This window comes from Tachyglossus aculeatus, chromosome 21, assembly GCF_015852505.1.
Source record: "Tachyglossus aculeatus isolate mTacAcu1 chromosome 21, mTacAcu1.pri, whole genome shotgun sequence".
NCBI lineage: Eukaryota > Metazoa > Chordata > Mammalia > Monotremata > Tachyglossidae > Tachyglossus > Tachyglossus aculeatus.
In genome coordinates, this window is record NC_052086.1 from 59091267 (window position 1) to 59111129 (window position 19863).

A 19863-nucleotide genomic window follows, 5' to 3' on the forward strand; every position below is an offset into this window, starting at 1 on the left:
ACTATCCACCTCCATATTAAATTGAAATTCCTTACCAGAAGCTTTAAAGCACTCCATCACCTTGGCCCCTCCTACCTTACCTCACTGACTTCCTAGCGACTCACACTGTGCACCTCTAAGCCAACCTACTCATTGTACCTTGATCTCCTTTATCTTACTGACAACCTCTCACCCTCCTTCTGCCTCTGGATTGAAATGCTCTCCCTCCTCACATCCTACAGATGATCACTCTCCCCACCTTCAAAGACTTACAAAAAGTACATCTCCTCCAGATACCTTCTCTGATAAAGCCCTCAATTCCTCTTCTCCCACTCCCTTCTGCATTGCTTTTGCACTTGAATTTGTACCCTGTATTCACCCCTCAGCACTTATGTACGTTTCCATAATTTATTTCATATATTTATTTATATTAGTGTCTGCCTCCCCCTCTAGTCTGTAAGCTCACTGTGGGCAAGGAACATGTCTACCAACTCCGTTGTACTGTACTCTCCCAGGTGCTTAGTAGAGTGCTCTCCATACAGTAAGTGCTTAATAAAATGATTGACTGATAGTGCTGGGTCAGGTCACTGTTGCTGGAAGAACCATCTTACCTATAATACTGGTTTCTCTGTTCCTTGTTATACGATTAAGGAACCACCTGAAATTATATATTCCTAGGATTATGGAATTTAGTATTTATAGTCAAGATGGTGATGGCAGCAAATCTGAATTGGCAATGGGTATTCTTGACAAATACTCCTCTTCCATTTCTCAGTCAGCATCTAACCCCAAGGTCTGCTTGCTAATGACAAGGGACAGAAATTTCTAGCACTGACTCTTGTAAATGTTTCTGCATAAGAGATAGTGTTGTGATCGGGTTTGTCTGATATCCATTTTTGTTTTCACATCCCTTCCTCCCATCCCTTTGTACACCCTTCTTCACGGAAGAAGAATGCCCGCAAAAACTTCCCGCCACAAAACCTGCCTAACCAAGGCCTCCCCCACCCTGACCTGCCTGACAAAAGCCATCCCTGTTGTCCACTAGCAGACTTGACATGACTGACTCCATTTTGTGCAGGCTAAGAGAACAACTCCTTTTTGTATTGTCTGCAACAGATGCCTTCAAGGCCATTAAACAAGTAACACTTATCTATGTAAGGTCCTAGGTCAGATGACATCCTGACAAGACAGTGACAACAGAAGATAACAGAATTTACACACCTATCTATGCAAGGCCATATGGCAGATAACAACAACCTTTACAAGGCAGTAAAAACAGAGAATTTACAGCATCCTGTTGGTCCTAATTGGATTCCTGAAATTCCTAAATGCTCCCTCCCATGTTGCTGTAACTGAATAAAAGACGCAGTGAGAATGGGATCGGGGCTGCTTGATCTGGGTCCCTGGCCCCTTGCAGCCGCGCGCTAATAAAATCCACTTCTAAATTTCTACTTGGGTCTCACTCGCTGATTCTCGGCACAACATTTGGAGGCCCCAGCGAGATTGCACGGTGTCCCGTGTCACCGTGGAGACCCAACCTGGGAGGACCTCGGCCTCGGGGGAAGGAGACCATTCTGCTCTGACTTCTAGGGGGGCCGGCCCCTGAGACGTTCCAGGGCCCCGGAACTCAAGGCTGAGAGGTCTCAACTGTCCCCTGACGCCGACTGATCCTCATTTCGGCCTGGTGGATCCTGGGATCGGCAACGATCAACTGCTTCCGGAGGTAACCTGGTTTCTGTTTTCTGGAGGGAACGAGTGCCGGACGCGGCAGTTAGCGCTTTGCGCCTCGATTCCCCGGGCACCCCAAGACGTTGGGTCTCTGCCCGATTCTGGTTCTGGTTCTGGTTCCGCGGTTGTCTGTGAATCTGTTCTATATGTGGAAGCGTTGCCTTTAGGAAATTCTGTTTTACGATCCTCTGTCTGAAACCTCCTCGCTCACAGACTGCCAGGCAGGTTTCCACCTGGATCGGGGACGAATATCTTCAGGGCAACTTCTCCAATGTCTACTGGAAGGATGTGTTCGCCTCCAGGTTGTTGTTTGTTTGTGTCTCTGTGTTGTATGAATGGGAGGTTCAGCCAGCACGCCAGAAACGCCTTTGAACTGTATGCTCAGTCACTTTAAAAAAGGATACCGGGATGGGTATGATTATGGGATTACCCTAAAGAAACAGAAGCTCATTCTATTTTGCATGAATGAGTGGCCCACCTTGGGGGTGGGGTGGCCCCCTCAGGGTAGTTTTGATAAGCAAATTGTAAACAAGGTTTGGAGAATTGTGACTGGGACCCCTGGCCACCCCGATCAGTTCCCCTATATTGACGTTTGGCTGGACCTCATTACCCACCCCCCTCCCTGGTTGAAAAATTGCTCCCTGAAAAGGGGCATCCGAGTTCTTTTTGCCCAACCTAAAAAAGGGCCCCCTTCCAGGGACCCCCCCCCCCCAAAAAGTCCTCCAGGAGTCCTAGGAGGATGATCTTCCCCCTCCTTGTAACCCGGGCGCCCTTTGGGACGTCCCGCAGTTTGAGAGCCCGCCCTGGACTCTCAGAGAGAGTCGAGTGGCATAGGCCCCATTAAAGGTACCCAGATTCGAGTATTGGGATGGACCTCCAAAATATGGACGGGGGAGGTTACTTATCGTTGTACGTGTTTCCATAAGCGCTTAGTACCGTGGTCAGTGCACGGTTAAAGTTCTCTAGATACTAGAAAGTGACGGGAGTGTCTGTTTGACTTGAGGAAACGAAGGTGGGAAAAGGAAAAATCTCAGTCAAAACCGAGTGGTGGGAAGTCCCTCCCGGAAATTCCGGAAGGCAGTCCGATGAACTTTCAAAGTATAAGAGAAAAGAGAAGAAATTAATTATAAAAATTATTATTAAATAATTACATATTACTGCCTAACTTGGGCTGGCGCCCACCTCAGAGGGAACGTCTTCTGGCCAAAGTACGGATCCTCCGAGGACTGGGTTTGCCAAGAATTGAACATCTATGTAATTATGAGGGAACCCCGGAATGATGGGGAATTTGTGTATGCCGCAGTCTGGCGGCCGTCGGTGGGTAAATTTGTGCTGAAGGAAATAGATGAGAAGAAAGATAGAGGGGGAAAAAAGAGAAAAACCGGCACACCAAAGTGATGTTGCAGACTCCAAAACAACAGGAAAAGCAAAGAAAGATTATGATATAAATCGTGCAGATGGTGGCAAAGTTGATCATGACTTGTTACACCTGCGGCCGGCAGGGGCATATGAAAAGAGAGTGTCCTCAGCGGGAAAAAGAAAAGAGTTCTAGGTACATGAAGGAAAAGGGAAGGTGAAAAAATTGCAGTTGAAGGAAATTGTCTGGTCAGGCATCTACACCCTGCGAAGCAGGTGTCCCATAAGGGGGGAATTAGGGGTGGAGAGATTGCCTCTGAAGGAAATTGTATGTGTATGAAGGTTAGAGTAGTGTGTGTGAAGGAGAAAGAGAAGGGACAGGAGATAATTTTAGTAATTCCTTCGTGGAGGGGGAAGACTAGGGGGATCAGGAGCCCATAGAACAAGCCCACCCTGAGCCCTTGACAAATTTGAAGGTGGGCAGAGAAAAACAAGATTAACAATGTTATATCTTTGATAGGCCCGGGCGCTACCCGATCGTCTCTAACCAGACTGCCGATCGGGGCCAGAATCGAGAGGGAAATCATTAGGATCTCGGGGGTGCAGAGGCAGAACTTCCCAGTACCTGTTACAGAGACCTTAGAACTAGAATACCTAGGGTCAAACTTCTCGGAAAAATTCCTAATCATACCCGAAGCCGGGGTAAACTTGTTGGGAGGGCTCTTAACCTCGGCGGGAAAAACCATTAAAAATAAGGAGATTTTGTTTTTACTAGACGCAGTCTGGATGCCGGCCCGGGTGGCCAGCATCCATCGCCCCGGGCACCAGCACGGGGACTCACCCAAGGCCACTGGCAATCAGGCGGCGGATGAGGCTGCCCGAGAGGCGGCAAAGTCCCCTCCCGGCGTTGCCCCCTTATGCCCTGTTTTTGACCCTAATGATACACCGGCCCCTCACTACTCCCCCTCGGATGATTCCTTCGCAAAACAAAAACGGGGGACTAGAGACGGGTCAGGATGGTGGGGCCTTCCAGAGGGAAGAATTTTTGTCCCTGAGGCAGTAGGGAGAGAATGGATCACGTGGCTACACCAGATCACCCATCTGGGGGCACGAAAGATGGGCTTGTTGTTGAGAGATGGGTACTTTATCCCACACTTGGACAGCCCCTTAGCTAGCATAACCATCCGTTGTGGAACATGTGCGCAGGTAAATGCGAAGCAGGGGAAGGCTGCTCCCTCAGGAGTCAGATTGCCGGGATTGCAGCCAGGAGAAAACTGGGAGGTAGACTTTACAGAGGTGAAACCCCCCGCGGCAGGCTATCGATACCTCCTGGTATTTGTTGACACTTTTAAGGGTGGGTAGAAGCTTTCCCAGTTAAACACGAAACAGCCATGGTAGTGGTGAAAAAGATTCTAAATGAACTTCTCCCACGATTTGGTCTCCCACTGGGACTCGGGTCTGAAAATGGTCCAGCATTCATAGCCAAAGTGTCCCAAGGCATAGCCAAAGCCTTAGGAATAGAATGGAAATTACACTGTGCCTATCAACCACAGAGTTCAGGTCAGGTAGAAAGGACCAACCGAACTCTTAAGGAATTCCTTACCAAACTGGTCCTTGAAACTCAGGAAAATTGGGTCATGCTCCTCCCACTGGCCCTACTCCGAAGCCGATGTACCCCCAATAAGTCGGGTCTCTGTTTGGTAGACCCCCGCCAATCCTCCCTCTAATCAGGGAGGAACTCAGGGCGGACGCTACTAATTCTTCCTTGATTAAGTTCCGGCAGGGTCTCCAGAAAACACAGGGAACACTCCTGAAATCTGTCCGAAACGCCCTGCCAGTTCCCACCTCTGCACCCGCACACGCCTTCCAACCTGGGGACTCGGTCCTGGTCAAGAAAATCACCGCCTCCGGCTTGGAGCCTAAGTGGAAGGGCCCTTACACCGTCATCCTGACCACGCCAACAGCCATCAAGGTTGACTCTGTTCCTGTCTGGCTCCATCACAGTCGAGTGAAACCTGCTGCGGCCCCGACATGGAAGGTGGAGGCACAGGCTGACCCCTTAAAGCTAAGACTCTCCCGCATTTCCTCCTCCTCACCTCCCTAATGACCCCCTCTCCCTCGATGTCATTCAACCCTCATGCCCCAAAACCCAAAAACACCTGGACGATGAAAAAGGGGGATCAGGTACTCTGGACATTCTATGCAGAAGATGGTACATGGACCCATAACCAAGGTTTGAATGATGGCCGGTATTTCCGGTTGGATTTATGCTCCCTCTTCCCCACCTCGATCGGAGGCGCTTCCCCTTGTAGTAATCCGTTTTCTGAAGTAAGAATGTGCCCGGGGTTCCTTACAGATGGCTGGGATGCCAGGTGCCTGGATAGGTCGTCCCATTTCTGCCCGAAATGTGCCTGTGTGACCGCCATTGTAGTATCCTCGTTCCGCGGGGAGGCTTGTGGGGCCAAAGAAGGCCGCGTGGGGATGGATCCGCACTTGACTATCCAAAAGGACCCAACCCCCGTATCCACAACCTTGTTTCTCACCCTTCGTGACCCTGAGAGTAGGTTCTGGAATACTCCCCATTCATGGGGCATGAGATTAGATGGCAGAAATAGGGCCTGGGTGGACCCTTGGATTATCTTTACCATTGCTAAGCAATCCCCCGTAACGTTCTACTTGCCAATCGGCCCCCTTGGGAAATCAGCTCTGCCCCCCAAAATCCTCCCTAGTCCTTGGGCCCCGTCCTTTGCTGTCCCACCCCCTCAGACACCCGCCGGGGAAATTATCTCTCCAGAGCCAGGTGAAGGGGGGTCCTCCAGCCAGAAACCCCCTCATCCTTCAGTCATGGGCCTCTTACAGGCCGTTTAGGGGGTGATCAACTCCACTCGACCGGACCTGGGCCTAAGCTGTTGGCTATGCATATATGCCCAGCCTCCATACTATGTTGGAGTGGCTATCAATAACCCTGTGTCTACCACCTCCGATTCTGACAACTGTGAATGGGACCAGCCAGGGTTGACTCTTGGGGATGTCCAGGGCTCTAGGGTTTGCTTAATCTCGGATAACACGAACCTCCATGCCTCCCCATACTCGCCTGTCTGCTCCCTCAATGTGATGGTCCGGTCCTCCTCCGGTTCTGCTTACTTCCCCGCCCCACCGGGCACCTGGTGGGTGTGTTTGAACGGAATCACTCGATGTGTTTCAGCCCGAGTTTTCCTTGCTCACCCCAGTGGCCCTCTCTGTGTGCTAGTCTCCATCGTCCCCAGAGTGTCCTTGTTGCCTGGTGCTGATGGGTGGGACCACTTTTCCCTGCGGGAGGATTGGTCCCTCTGTCATAAGCGGGCTGCCCCGCTGTTCATCCCCATTCTAGTGGGGTTGGGTTTAGCGGGGTCTGCCGCCCTGGGCACTACCGCACTGGTGCGGGGGGAGGCTAGCTACAGAGAACTCCGCACCCAGGTGGATATTGACCTCACCCACCTTGAGCACTCCATTTCCACTCTGGAGTGACAGGTTGACTCCCTAGCGGAGATGGTCCTCCAGAACCGGAGGGGTTTGGACTTATTGTTTCTGAGACAGGGTGGCCTCTGTGCCGCCCTGGGAGAGGCCTGCTGCTTTTATGCGAATAACTCTGGAGTTGTTCAGGAGAGCCTCTCTCGGGTGAGGAAAAATTTAGCAGACAGGCAAAGGGAGCGTGAAGGGGCCGAAACCTGGTACCAGAGTCTTTTCCGGACATCCCCGTGGTTAACCACGCTTGTGTCTGCCCTAGCTGGCCCCTTGTTTCTCCTCGTAGTTGCCCTGCTCGTCGGACCCTGCTTAGTGAATCGCCTCCTAGAATTTGTTAAGTCCCGCATCAACTCGGTTAAGCTGCTCCTCATTAGGGATCTCCACTATCAATCCCTACAAACTGAGCCCGTTGGCCGGTATGACGATGTCGCCACAAACGTGTCAAGGGTTTGACACTCTGTCCATAAGAAGTGGGGAATGTTGTGATCGGGTTTGTCTGATATCCATTTTTGTTTTCACATCCCTTCCTCCCATCCCTTTGTACACCCTTCTTCACGGAAGAAGAATGCCCGCAAAAACTTCCCGCCACAAAACCTGCCTAACCAAGGCCTCCCCCACCCTGACCTGCCTGACAAAAGCCATCCCTGTTGTCCACTAGCAGACTTGACATGACTGACTCCATTTTGTGCAGGCTAAGAGAACAACTCCTTTTTGTATTGTCTGCAACAGATGCCTTCAAGGCCATTAAACAAGTAACACTTATCTATGTAAGGTCCTAGGTCAGATGACATCCTGACAAGACAGTGACAACAGAAGATAACAGAATTTACACACCTATCTATGCAAGGCCATATGGCAGATAACAACAACCTTTACAAGGCAGTAAAAACAGAGAATTTACAGCATCCTGTTGGTCCTAATTGGATTCCTGAAATTCCTAAATGCTCCCTCCCATGTTGCTGTAACTGAATAAAAGACGCAGTGAGAATGGGATCGGGGCTGCTTGATCTGGGTCCCTGGCCCCTTGCAGCCGCGCGCTAATAAAATCCACTTCTAAATTTCTACTTGGGTCTCACTCGCTGATTCTCGGCACAACAATAGGAGAAGCAGGAACATTAGTTTACCTAAAATCCTGCAATCTTGATTCCCAACTGGGTTTTAGGGTACATTATGTCCTTTTTCTCTCTTATAAGACACTCAGAGAGATGCAAATATACCTAGAATGCCCTAAATTCTCAATTAGATAAATATAAGGCACAAATATTGGCAAATTCAGCTTCTCAAAATTACCCCAGAAAACCTCAAAATTCAATAAGGCTATTACGATGAAACATAGCCACAGACCTGAAGCATTCCTGAAAAAATAATGAACAGAGGGACGTTTAAAGGTACAGAAGTGGATTTTGCTTGATGAATGAAATTTGTATGTTTATGGATTATATATAGTGTGTGTCTACATTTTTCTAATACCTTTTTTGTATAGCCCTTTTACTGTTCCAAGTGCTTTCATGTCAGGTACCTCATTTAATCATCACAAAAGCCCTCTTTTGGTAGGGTGAAACTGAAATTATCCCCATTTTACAGATGAGGAAACTGATCCCAGGTAAGTTAAATGGTTTATCCAAGGTCACATAAGATAGTGGTAGAGCCAGGACTAGAATTCAGGGCTCCTGAATCCAAGACCCACTCTCTTTCCCCTAGATTATACTGCCATAAAAAAATCCCTTTTGTGAACAATTCTTTTAAGTTCTTTTTGAGATTGCAATTTTATAGGGGCATTTTACTTTGATGTAGTGTTTTTAAAAAAAATCACACACTGGCACCAAGAGGATGATACCCTAATGGACAATGAAGCCAATTTAAACCATTAAACTTCTACGGATTTTCTCTATTGCCCAGGGCCAGAAATGAGAGAAAGAAATCATTGTAAAGGTGTTATTATGGACAATCAAGAAAACAATAAACATTTAGAAATATCTAAGTAGGTATCTTATTCACATCTATCATCATTGCACCTAAACACCCAGGCAGGGACATTATAGTAGAACAAAAGGAGAGGGCGGTCTCTATGAATTTCCACAGCTGACCATATTATTATTATTATTGAAGGAGTCATTAGAACTGATGACAGCTCTCCATCCTTCACATGATAGACTATTCAAAAATAATGTCCACTTTTCCTTTATATTACAAAAAAGACATTCAGCTATAAAGCAGGGGATTATTACAATGGAAATACGGACAGACACTTATCTTCCGTGCCTAGCACTTGTCTACAGTGAAGAAATGGAGTGACCCAATTAGCTGATCAAAATCCAGATTCTGGGATATTTAAGCATGGTTAGAAAATGCTTTGTGGGGAGAGCTGGAAGGAGAATGAAAAATATCTTTGTTTTTCCATGTGTGGGTTGCAGTCATCAAATACACGGAGCTATGGCAGAGCATCAGCACTTGGCTGTGGTAGCTTTGGCCATAAATGGGTCCTGCATTAAAAAAAAACAACAAAAAAACTCTTCATGTGCACTTCACAATGTACTGCACCCAATCCATCAATAATGGTCCTTATTGAACACATTCTGTGTGCAGAGATCTTGACGTTTTCACGAAAGATTTACTTATCTCTCTAAACCTGAATACAAATTTCCCATACTAGGAGAATTAGCATGGAGTGAAAAGAGCACTGGCTTGGGAGTCGGGACACCTAGATTCTAATCCCAGCTCTGCTTGCTGGCTGCTGGGTGACACTGAGCAAGTTACATGACTTTTCTATGCCTCTGTTACCTCATCTGTAAAATGTGGTTGAATACCTGTTTTCCCTCCCCCTTAGACTGCAAGCCCCAAGTGGGACAGGGACTGTGTCCTATCTGCTTTATTGTATCTAAACTAGTGCTTAGTACAATTCTTGGTACATTGTAAGTGCTTAATATACCACACCCATTTTTATCATCATCATCATTATTGAACTGTGGAGCCGAGGTCACTAGCAAGGGTCGGACAAATGAGGAATATGATTGAAGTCTCACTGCCCAAACCTACAGCCTATCTTTCTGCTAGGCACCTTTTCTTTGAAATTAACAGTACTACCTACTGACACACGTTGGTTTATCATCCATTATAACCCCTGAATAGTTTTCTATTATATTTATGCAAGTCATTTGCTTCCCCATTTTGCATTTGTGCAGTGTGTTTCACCACCTTTACAGGACTACCTTGTTTTGAACCTCACTGAAATTCATCCAGTTTGTTTCTGGCTACTTCAATTTACTAAGGTAATTTAGAATTTTAATCCCATCCTCTAAAATGCCGGTCCCCCTCCCAGCTCAACTTCATCTTCAAACTTAATGAGCCTGTTCTCCATTCCATCATCCTGATCGCTGATGAAAATATTAAATAGCAGTGGGCCCAGGACTGATCCCTGCTGAATACCACTTGTTATGTCTTTCTAAGTTGACAATGCACCAGTGATAGCAACTCTTTAAGAATGAACCTCTACACTGCTGTGTATTTAATTTATGCTAGTCTATATACATTATTATGCAAAATGAAATCAAGAGGGTCAGGGTGGCACTTCCAAGTGGCAATCCTTCCTAAACATTACTTAGGTTAGTTTAGTATTGACACCTTGAGAAAAGCTGAGAATTCCTGCATACCCTGACTTTCAGCTAGGGGATGTCACCATTTTACTTGAATGAACCCCAAATACAGAGATTCCTTCCTATAACCCAGACCTGTATCTAGGTTTAGGCTTTAAGGCTTACAAGATCCTCAATGGATCAGAAAAAAGCCATGTCCTTGCAAATTCACATGCCACTGCAAAAAGTGTAAAAAAGGCGACGCTAGTTGATCATATAATGATCATTGTACTTATACGGAGCCTATTCTGAGCCAAGCATTGTGCTAAGCAATGGGGTACATTCAAGTGTTTACAAGATGATCCTGTCCCTGTCCTAAAAGGGGCACACAGTCTAAGGGAAATGGAGAGCAGGTGCCTTAACCCCATTTGACAGATGACAAAACTGAGGCCCAATGAGTTTAAGTGACTTGCCCAAAATCCCAGCTGAGATTAGAACACAGATCTTCTGACCATTCATTCAATCGTATTTATTGAGGGCTTACTGTGTGCAGAGCACTGTACTAAGTGCTTAATGGTCCCTCATTCTTTCCACTAGGCTATGCTACCTCCTGGTGGAAGAGGGCAGGTAGTAAATTTTGAAGGAAGCACACAGGGACCAACCAACAGGGGAGGGAAGGGAAGGATTTTTTCCTTCTGGAGGAAAACCCGGGGAGAAAAGTTCCCTCCTGAGCTCAGAGCAAAGCCAGGCAAAACCACCTAGCACAGCCAATGCTGAGATGCACTCTGGGCCTAATAAATTCAAAGGAATACTTGAGGGTCTGTACAGATGAGGTATTATGACTCCATTCCACGAGGTACTGACGATTTTGTGCTACCACACATTCATCAGGCAAAATCCTTCATGATCCAGTAATCAATCAATGAGATTTATTGAGTACTTACTGTGTGCACAGCCTCATACTAAGCTCTTGGGAGAGTACAATACAACAGAGTTGATAGACATGTTCCCAGCCCACAAGGAATTTACAATATAGAAAGGGACACAGGCATTCAAATAAATTATGGATATGTAGAGAAGTGCAGTGGAGCCGAGGGTGGGGTGAATACCAAGTGTTTAAGGATAAAAATCCAAGAGCATACATGATACAGAAAGGAGAGGAAGTAGGGGATATGAGGACCTGGTTAGGGAAAACGTCTTGAAGGAGATATGATTTTAATAAGGCCTTGAAAGTGGGGAGAGGGACAACCTGTTGAATACAAAGAGAAAGGGGTTCCAGGCCAGAGGGAGGAAGTGGGCGAGGGGTTGTCTGTGAGATAGATGAGTCTGAGGTACAGTGAGTAGGTTGGGTTGTAGTAGGAAAGCAAGGTAGGACGAGGCAAAGTGATTGGGTTCTTTAAAGCTAATGGTAAGGAGTTTCTGTCTGATGTGGAGATGGGTAAGTAACCACTGGAGGTTCTTGAGGACTGGGGAGGCATGGGCTGAATAGGATTTTTTAATAGAAAAATTATCCAGGCAGCAGAGTAAAGTATGAACTGGAGCGGGAAGAGACAGGAGGCAAGGGGGTGTCAAGCAAGGAGGCAGATGCAGTAGTCCAGGCAGGACAGAATAAGTGCTTAGATAAGCATTTTTCCTACTTTTCTAATATCTGAAAATAAGGTTCTCAGGTTCTTCTTCATGACACAGTAACCACCTTGTGGTCAGGGAAGCTGTGGTTTGCTTCTGTATGCTTTCTAATCACTTAGCACGTGGCTTTGATTTCAGTAGGCACTCAATAAATACCAGATATTGACTGATTGATAAAACTCACCATAGTTGGTCAGAGAAAATTTTGGGGCCTTCAATCATGTCTGATATGGACCCAGCTTTCAAACACCTCAATATGAATGCATTTAAAAATAGCAATCACGATATCATGGGTCACTTGGAATAGTCTTTCTCTCAATGATGGACAGAAGAGATTCCCTCAACTGAGTGGAACAGATAATTAATAATAATAATAATGGCATTTGTTAAGCACTTACTCTGTGCAAAGCGCTGTTCTAAGCGCTGAGGGGGATACAAGGTGATCAGGTTGTCCCACGTGGGGCTCACAGTCCTCATCCCCATTTTACAGATGGGGTAACTGAGGCCCAGAGAAGTTTAGTGACTTGTCCAAAGTCCCACAGCTGACAAGTGGCGGAGCCGGGATTAGAACCCATGACCACTGGCTCCCACGCCCGTGCTCTTTCCACTGAGCCACGCTGCTTCCTTTAAGATTAAGATTAAGAGAAAGAGCCTTCAGATAATCCCTTTGTGGTTATGAACTTGCATAAGGAAATCTCATAGCCTTTGTGGCAGAAGTGTTGGTTTTGTTAGTGTTATTGGTTTGAGAAAACAAGGGATACTATTTTTTTTTAACTTGTTTCAAACTGTGCCAGCCAAAGGGATCTGCTCACAAACATTTAAAAATTCTCTACTCTGTCCCATTACTCCTTGATCTCTAAGAAAGCCTTTGTTACTGTGGAACACCGCCTTCTCCGGGAAACACTACTTAAACTTGGTTTGTTTCACACTGCCCTCTTCCTGATTCTCTTCCTAAATCTCAGTCTCTTTTGCTGATCTTCCTCTGCCACTCAATCCCACCTGTGGGAGTCCCACAAGGCTCTGTTCTGGGTCCCCTTCTATTTTTCATCCCATTCCCTTGGGAGAAAAATCTGCTCTCACATCTACCATCTCTGAGTCAATGACTCTCAACTCACCCTCATCCCTGCAGCACTTAGGTGTAGTCAGTGGTTTTTATCGAGTGCTTACTATGTGCAGAACTATACAACAGAGTTGGAAGATACTATCCCAGCCTTCAAAGAGTTTACAGTCTAGTGGGAGAGACACACATTAACATAATTACAGATAGGGGAAGCAGCAGAGTATAAGGATATGTCACCTAAATGCTCTGGGGCTGTGCTTATTGTGACCTAGAGGAGAGAGCAAGGTGCTGAGATTCAGAAGGTCATGGGTTCTAATCCCGATTCTGCCATTTGTCTGCTGTGTGACCTTGGGCAAGTCACTTCACTTCTCTGTGCCTCACTTACCTCATCTGTAAAATGGGGATTAAGACTATAAACCCCATGTGGGACAAGGACTGAGTCCAACCTAATTTACTTGTATTACCACCAGTGCTTAGCAATAATAATGATGGTATTTGTTAAGTACTTACTATGTGCAAAGCACTGTTCTAAGCGCTGGGGGGATACATGGCGATCAGGTTGTCCCACGTGGGGCTCACAATCTTAATCCCCATTTTACAGATGAGGTAACTGAGGCACAGAGAAGTGAAGTGACTTGCCCAAGGTCACACAGCTGACAATTGGCAGAGCCTGGATTTGAACCCATGACCTCTGACTCCAAAGCCCGGGCTCTTTCCACTGAGCCACGCTGCTTCTCTGTACAGTGCCTGGCACATAGTAAGCCCTTAACAAATACCATAATTATACTCTGTAGATGGCAGATTGTGTCTATTAGCTTTTTGTACTCTCCCAAGTGCTAAGTACAGTAATCTGCACAGAATAAGTGCTTAATAAAATACAATGCATTGATTAAAGCAAGAATAAATAAAGCAGGAAGGATCCACAATGGCAATGCTCAGGGGCTGAGAATTGCCAATTTATATAAATAGTTTGTGTGGATTCCTCAGTGACTATTTACAGGAATACATTTCACTTATTAATTACAGAAAATACTGCTAGAGAATCCAGGTTTATTTCATTCACTTCAAAAACCTCTGTCAGATAGGTTATTTTACGAAATGGCAACTGTTATGCAAAATTTTCAATTTTTTTTTGGGGGGGGGGGAACTGTAACTAAAGCACAGCTTTCTTTGTATGAAACACTGTACCATGAAAATCTCTACAATGGAAAGGTCTGTAAAATTCAAAAATGTAAATGTGATCTTATTTGCTTATTTGCTGCAATAGTATGCAAGCTGTAGTAAGACAATGAAAATTCATAACATTAAAATTGAATGCTTTTGCCTTAAAAATATGAGTTGGAAGATGTTTGCTCACAATATGCCACAAGTCACTGATTTACAAAGTCCTTCTTAGATTAGAAATACCTATATTTAAACTCGCTGTGTTTGCTTGATAGAATATGAGCTTATCATTGGAGCTTTCAATGAGCTTCTTGTTGATTTGGATCTTTCATTCTATAATTCACTAAAGCCATCAAAATCTATGTAATGAAATCTAAGTAAGACAAATCTTGATAAAAATCTAAGCTGATGCAGGTTTTACAAAATGCTTGCTGTGAAACGAGAACTTTTCTTAGGGTGAGATGTAATGGGGAAAAAAATGAAGTCAAGATGATGAGGACCTGGGACAGAAAAATGAAAACAAGATTAGAATGGACATTGGTTGTACATCTTTCAGGCAGATTCAGGAGAAGCAGGGTGGTCTAGGAGAAGCAGTGTGGCCTAGTGGAAAGAGCCCGGGCCTGGGAGTCAGAGGACCTGGGTTCTAATCCTGGCTGTACCACTTGTCTGCTGTGTGACCTTGGGCAAGTTACTTCACTTCTCTGTGTCTCATCTGCAAAATGGGGATTCATACCTGTTCTTTCATCTACTTGGATTGTGAGGTCCCATGTAGGACCTGATCATTCTGATCCTACTCCAGACCTTAGTACCAGTGCTCAACACATAGTAAGAACTTAACAAATATCACAGTTATCATTATTATCATTATTCACATTCATGCTACCTGTATTTGTGAGGTGTGTTTCATAACATAGTAGATTATAAATTAACAAGTCCCCCAAAATTCCAGTGTTTAATTCTCCCAAAACACTGCACAGGATGTGGACTCCTGAACTGCAGAAGGGGAAAAAGCCACTCTTCAGTCTGCCCTCACAATTTTTGGTGGCAGGCAGGCTCACACCCAGCTGCAGTACTGTGTGACAGATGTGGCTATTACTATGGACTAGAGGCCTATGGGACAATCAATAAATACGATTGATTGATTGATTGATTGATTTAGCCAACACATCCTCCCTCTTGGCCCAGGGCTTCCTGCTAAAACTCACTGTAGAAAGGTCTCCTTTTTCTCTGCTGGGGTTATGAACCCTTCAGCTTGCCATACACAGGACACCCTGGTGTGCTGGGATAAGAAATAATTAATTCAATCGCATTTATTGAGCACTTACTGGATGCAAAGCACTGTACTAAGTGCTTGGGAGAGTACAATACAACAATAAACAAACTCATTTCCTGCCCACAATGAGCTTACAGTCTAGAGGGGGAGACAGACATTAACATAAATAAGTAAGTAGCTAGTAGAAAGGATGTTTTCATGGCCACCATGGTTTTTTGTCCCTTCTTGGGGAAGAATTATATATCATGTGGAGTCTATTCCTTTCACTTGGGTTCTGGTGGCACTTACATGACTGGGAAAACTCTCAGTATGTTGGCCTATTCTGGGCCAAGTTGTCACAGCCACCATCACTTTGATGCAGGCGTACACAGTAATTGTAACAGCCTTGAGGGCAGAGATGGTGTCTACCAACTTCACTGTACTCTCAGAGCTCAGTACAGTGCTCTGCACCCAGAGAAAGTGCTCAACAAATACCCCAAATATGCGATAAGGGGTACTGGTGGCATGCTCTCCGATTCCCTTCATTTACTCTTCTTCCCCTATTTCTTCCCTCTACCTGTTCCCTCCTTTTCCCCTCTCTCCCTCTCATTCTTCATCTCTTTTCTTCCCATCAAGATTACTTACTGAAGCCCTACTGGGTGGAAAGTGCTGTACTAGGCACTTGAGAACATACAACATAAGTAAAAGACATGGTTTCTGTTTGGAAGTTTACAATCTAATGTTCCCACTTTGCTCCTCTCTCTTCTGTCCCATCTATTTTCTTTTATCCTCTCATCCTTCTTCTGGTCTTGCCTCTTTTTTGACCCCACTCTCAGCTCTCCCAAAATGACCAAGGGACAATCCACTGCACCAGCACCCAGTAAACGCAGAAGGTGTGCACTGCAAAATGTCTCCCACTGGATTACTGGGACTAAGTGCTTGTTGTCCCATCTGTGACCATAAACAATAATAGCAATGATGGTATTTGTCAAATGCTTACTATGTGCCAAGCACTGTTCTAAGCACTGGGATAGACACAAGGTAATCAGGTTGTCCTACATGGGGCTCACAGTCTTAATCCACATTTTAAGGATGAGGTAACTGAGGCACAGAGAACTGAAGTGACTTACCCAAGGTCACACAGCAGACAAGTGGTGGGGTTAGAATTAGAACCCACTTCCTCTGGCTCCCAAGCCTGTGCTCTTTCCACTAAGCCACAATGCACAAATATTTGCACTTTTGCCCCAAACTACTGAAACTCTGTGGCTAATTACAGTGAGATGAGGTGGTTTCTCTCTCCCTAAACCTTTCTCTGCCACTTTACAGAAGGTTAAAATTTTATTAGCTAACAAAATTAAGTAATATTATTTTCTGATAAATGCATATGTATTTGAAAGCTAGTTCAACCTGCTCAGGAGAAGAGAATTAATCATTTCAATGAAACTACAGTATGGCAGCAGTATTTGATATTGGAGAATGAAAGACAAATCTATATTTCTTAACATAAAGCAGAATGAAGAGGGCTAGTGTTATAAGCAAACAAAGACTGTATCCAGGATCACTGAAAAGGTCTTCACCAAAAACCTTGGCACATTGCAGGGAAGGAATACACTGTCCAAAACCATTCATTCATTCAATTATATTTATTGAGCCCTTACTGTGTGCAGAGCACTGTACTAAGAGCTTGGGAAGTATAAATTGGTAACATGTAGGGATGGTCCCTTCTCAACAATGGGCTCACTGTCTAGAAGGGGTGGGGGTAGGGGGAGCCTGAATGTAATTACATATTTTGTATGACAAATCATTATTCATTATATTGGATTTCTTTATTTACTTGATGCTGCACGCAGGGCATAATTAACACAAGTTGGGGTCCTGGGCTGCATCATCTATGAACCCCCTCCCACCACACACACACACATGTGATCTTTCAATCAATCAATTAATGATATTTATTGAGCACGAAGCACTTGAGAAAGTACAATGCAACAGAGTTGGTAGACATGATCTTTGCCCACATGGAGCTTACAGTCTACAGGGGGAGCCGGACATTAAAATACATTAGGGACAGGGGGAATAGTAGAGTATAAGAATATTTCTGTAAGTTCTGTGGGGCTGAAGTGAGTATCAAAATACTTAACAGGTACAAAGCCAAGTTCATAATCAATGCTGAGGGAAGGGTGGATAGGGGTTACAATGGGGAGGCCTTTGGGAGGATTTTGAAGGTGGGGAGAGTAGTGGACTGTCAAATATAAAGGGGGAGGGAGCTCCAGGACAGAAGAAGAACGTGGGCAAGAGGATAATGTAGATGAGATCGAGGTACAGATAGTAGGTTGGTGTTAGAGAAGAAGAGTATGCAGGTTGGGTAGTAGTAGATCAGTGAGGTTAGGTAGGAAGTGGATAACTGATTGAGTGCCTTAAAGCCAATGGTAAAGCATTTCTGTTTGACGCAGAGGTGGATGGGCAACCATTGAAGGTTTTTGAGAAGCAATGAGATAGGGACTGAATTTTTTTTGGGAAAAATGACCAGGGCAGCAGAGTAAAGTAGGAACTGGAGAGGGGAGAATCAGGATGCAGTGAGGAGGCTGATGCAGTATTCAAGGTGAGCAATAATGAGTGCTTGGATCAGGTGGTAGTAGTTTGGATGGGGATGAAAGGGTGGATTCTAGAGATGTCGTGAAGGTAGAACTGACAATTCCATGACAGATTGAACGTGTGGGTTGAATTCAAAAGATGAGTCAAAAATAATGCCAATGTTACAGGCTTATGAGACAGGGAGAATAGTGGCATTGCCTACAGTGATGGGAAAGACAAGGGGATGACAGGGTTTGGGTGGGGAGATAAGACGTTCTTGATGACATTACAACACCACCAAAGGGGTGGCAAGGATCGATTGATCAATCAATCAATCATACTTACAGAGCACTTCGTGTGTGCAGAGCACCACACTAAGCACTTGAGGGGATACAGTGAGCCCATTGTGGGTAGGGACCATCTCTATATGTTGCCAACTTGTACTTCCCAAGCACTTGGTACAGTGCTCTGCACACAGTAAGCACACAATAAATATGATTGAAAGAATTAATACAGTGCAATAGATTCCATAGACATGTTCCCTGCCCACAAGGAGTTTACTGGAGGGAAACAGTAGGTGGTCTCAACAGCTGAAACAAAGAGCTCTTTTATTTGGATGGGGGTGAAGGGGAGAGGTCGAGAGGAAAAGAGGGAACAGGATACAGGTGGGACCCTGCCACGATCAAATGGCATTTCCAGACATGTCTCTCCTCCCCTTTCCCAGCTTTGGCCTGCGGCTTGCTCTTCTGAAAGTAAAAGAGGCTGCTGCAGGACTGGGTGTCGGGAAGGTAGAGTAATCTTTCCCCAGTCACACTTCAGCAGCAGTACATAATAATAATAATAATAATAATAATAATAATAATAATAATAATAACATTTATTAAGTGCTTACTATGTGCAGAACATTGTTCTAAGTGCTGGGGAGGTTACAAGGCAATTAGGATGTCCCACAGGGGGCTCACAGTCTTAATCCCCATTTTACAGATGAGGGAACTGAGGCCCAGAGAAGTTAAGTGACTTGCCCAAAGTCACACAGCTGACAAGTGGAGGAGCTGGGATTTGAACCCATGACCTCTGACTCCAAAGCCCGGGCTCTTTCCACTGAGCTGCTTCTCTAATGAGTAAACACACACACACACACACACACACACACACACACACGTGACAGGTCTTAGACTGTGAGTCCCCTGAGGGGCAGGGACCATGTCTAATTCCTACCTGTGTACTCTCCAGGGGTTTAGTAAGGGCACACAGTAAATGCTTAATACTATTATTGCTACACTATTTGAACATCAAACACACTTTTCTCCTGCTCATTATCAGTTTAATAATCTCTGCAACCAAGAACCAGCAAGAGTCCCCCCAGAGATGAAGAGTTAGGGTCAGGGGTAGTGATGATTAGCACCTATCTGAAAGGAGGGGAGGCTGAAGTACTTGGGATTTTAAAGGAGCTCCTGGGGACATGCAGATTCCACTCCCAGCAATTTAAAGGATGGAGTCTCCATAAAGAGTCAGAGCTATAAGCTGGCATGGGCTACCTTGCTGAGGCTGTTTTGAGAAGAACTCCACCTTCATAATGTCTCAAGCAGCAGCTACGTTGGCTAGGTCAAGAGGGGATGTGACTTTGTGGGTTGGCTGAGGCCCCCATAAACATTTGAGCCCCTACATTAATCTGACCCTGGCTTCATCCCCAAAATCTGGGTGGAAGCCTGCAATTCCAACTTAATGGAATTAAAAACCAAGTTTCTATTTACAGATGAAAGAAGTTCAACTGGGCATTATGGACTTCAGACTCCATCAGTGGGGACTTTATTTTCTTTTACAGCCTCAACTTAAACATTTTTAACAATAACAACAAGAAAGGTTTACATTAGAAATCACCACCTTTAACTAAGCACTGGAATTCATTTATCACAAGACCACCCACAATTTTGACTAAATATGCCATGTACGCTGTGTAATTAGCATTTAATCAAGACAATGGATCTAATATAAATTCCTCATTGGTAGTGCTGTATTGAAACTCTTGATAGCTAATATGGACTCCG

General features: G+C 45.1%; 1 protein-coding gene across 1 annotated transcript in view; it reads right to left on the minus strand.

Annotated features, from left to right (window-relative positions):
- Positions 1-19863, minus strand: part of SDK1 (sidekick cell adhesion molecule 1) — a 246586-nt gene that overhangs the window by 149547 nt on the left and 77176 nt on the right. The window lies entirely within an intron of this gene.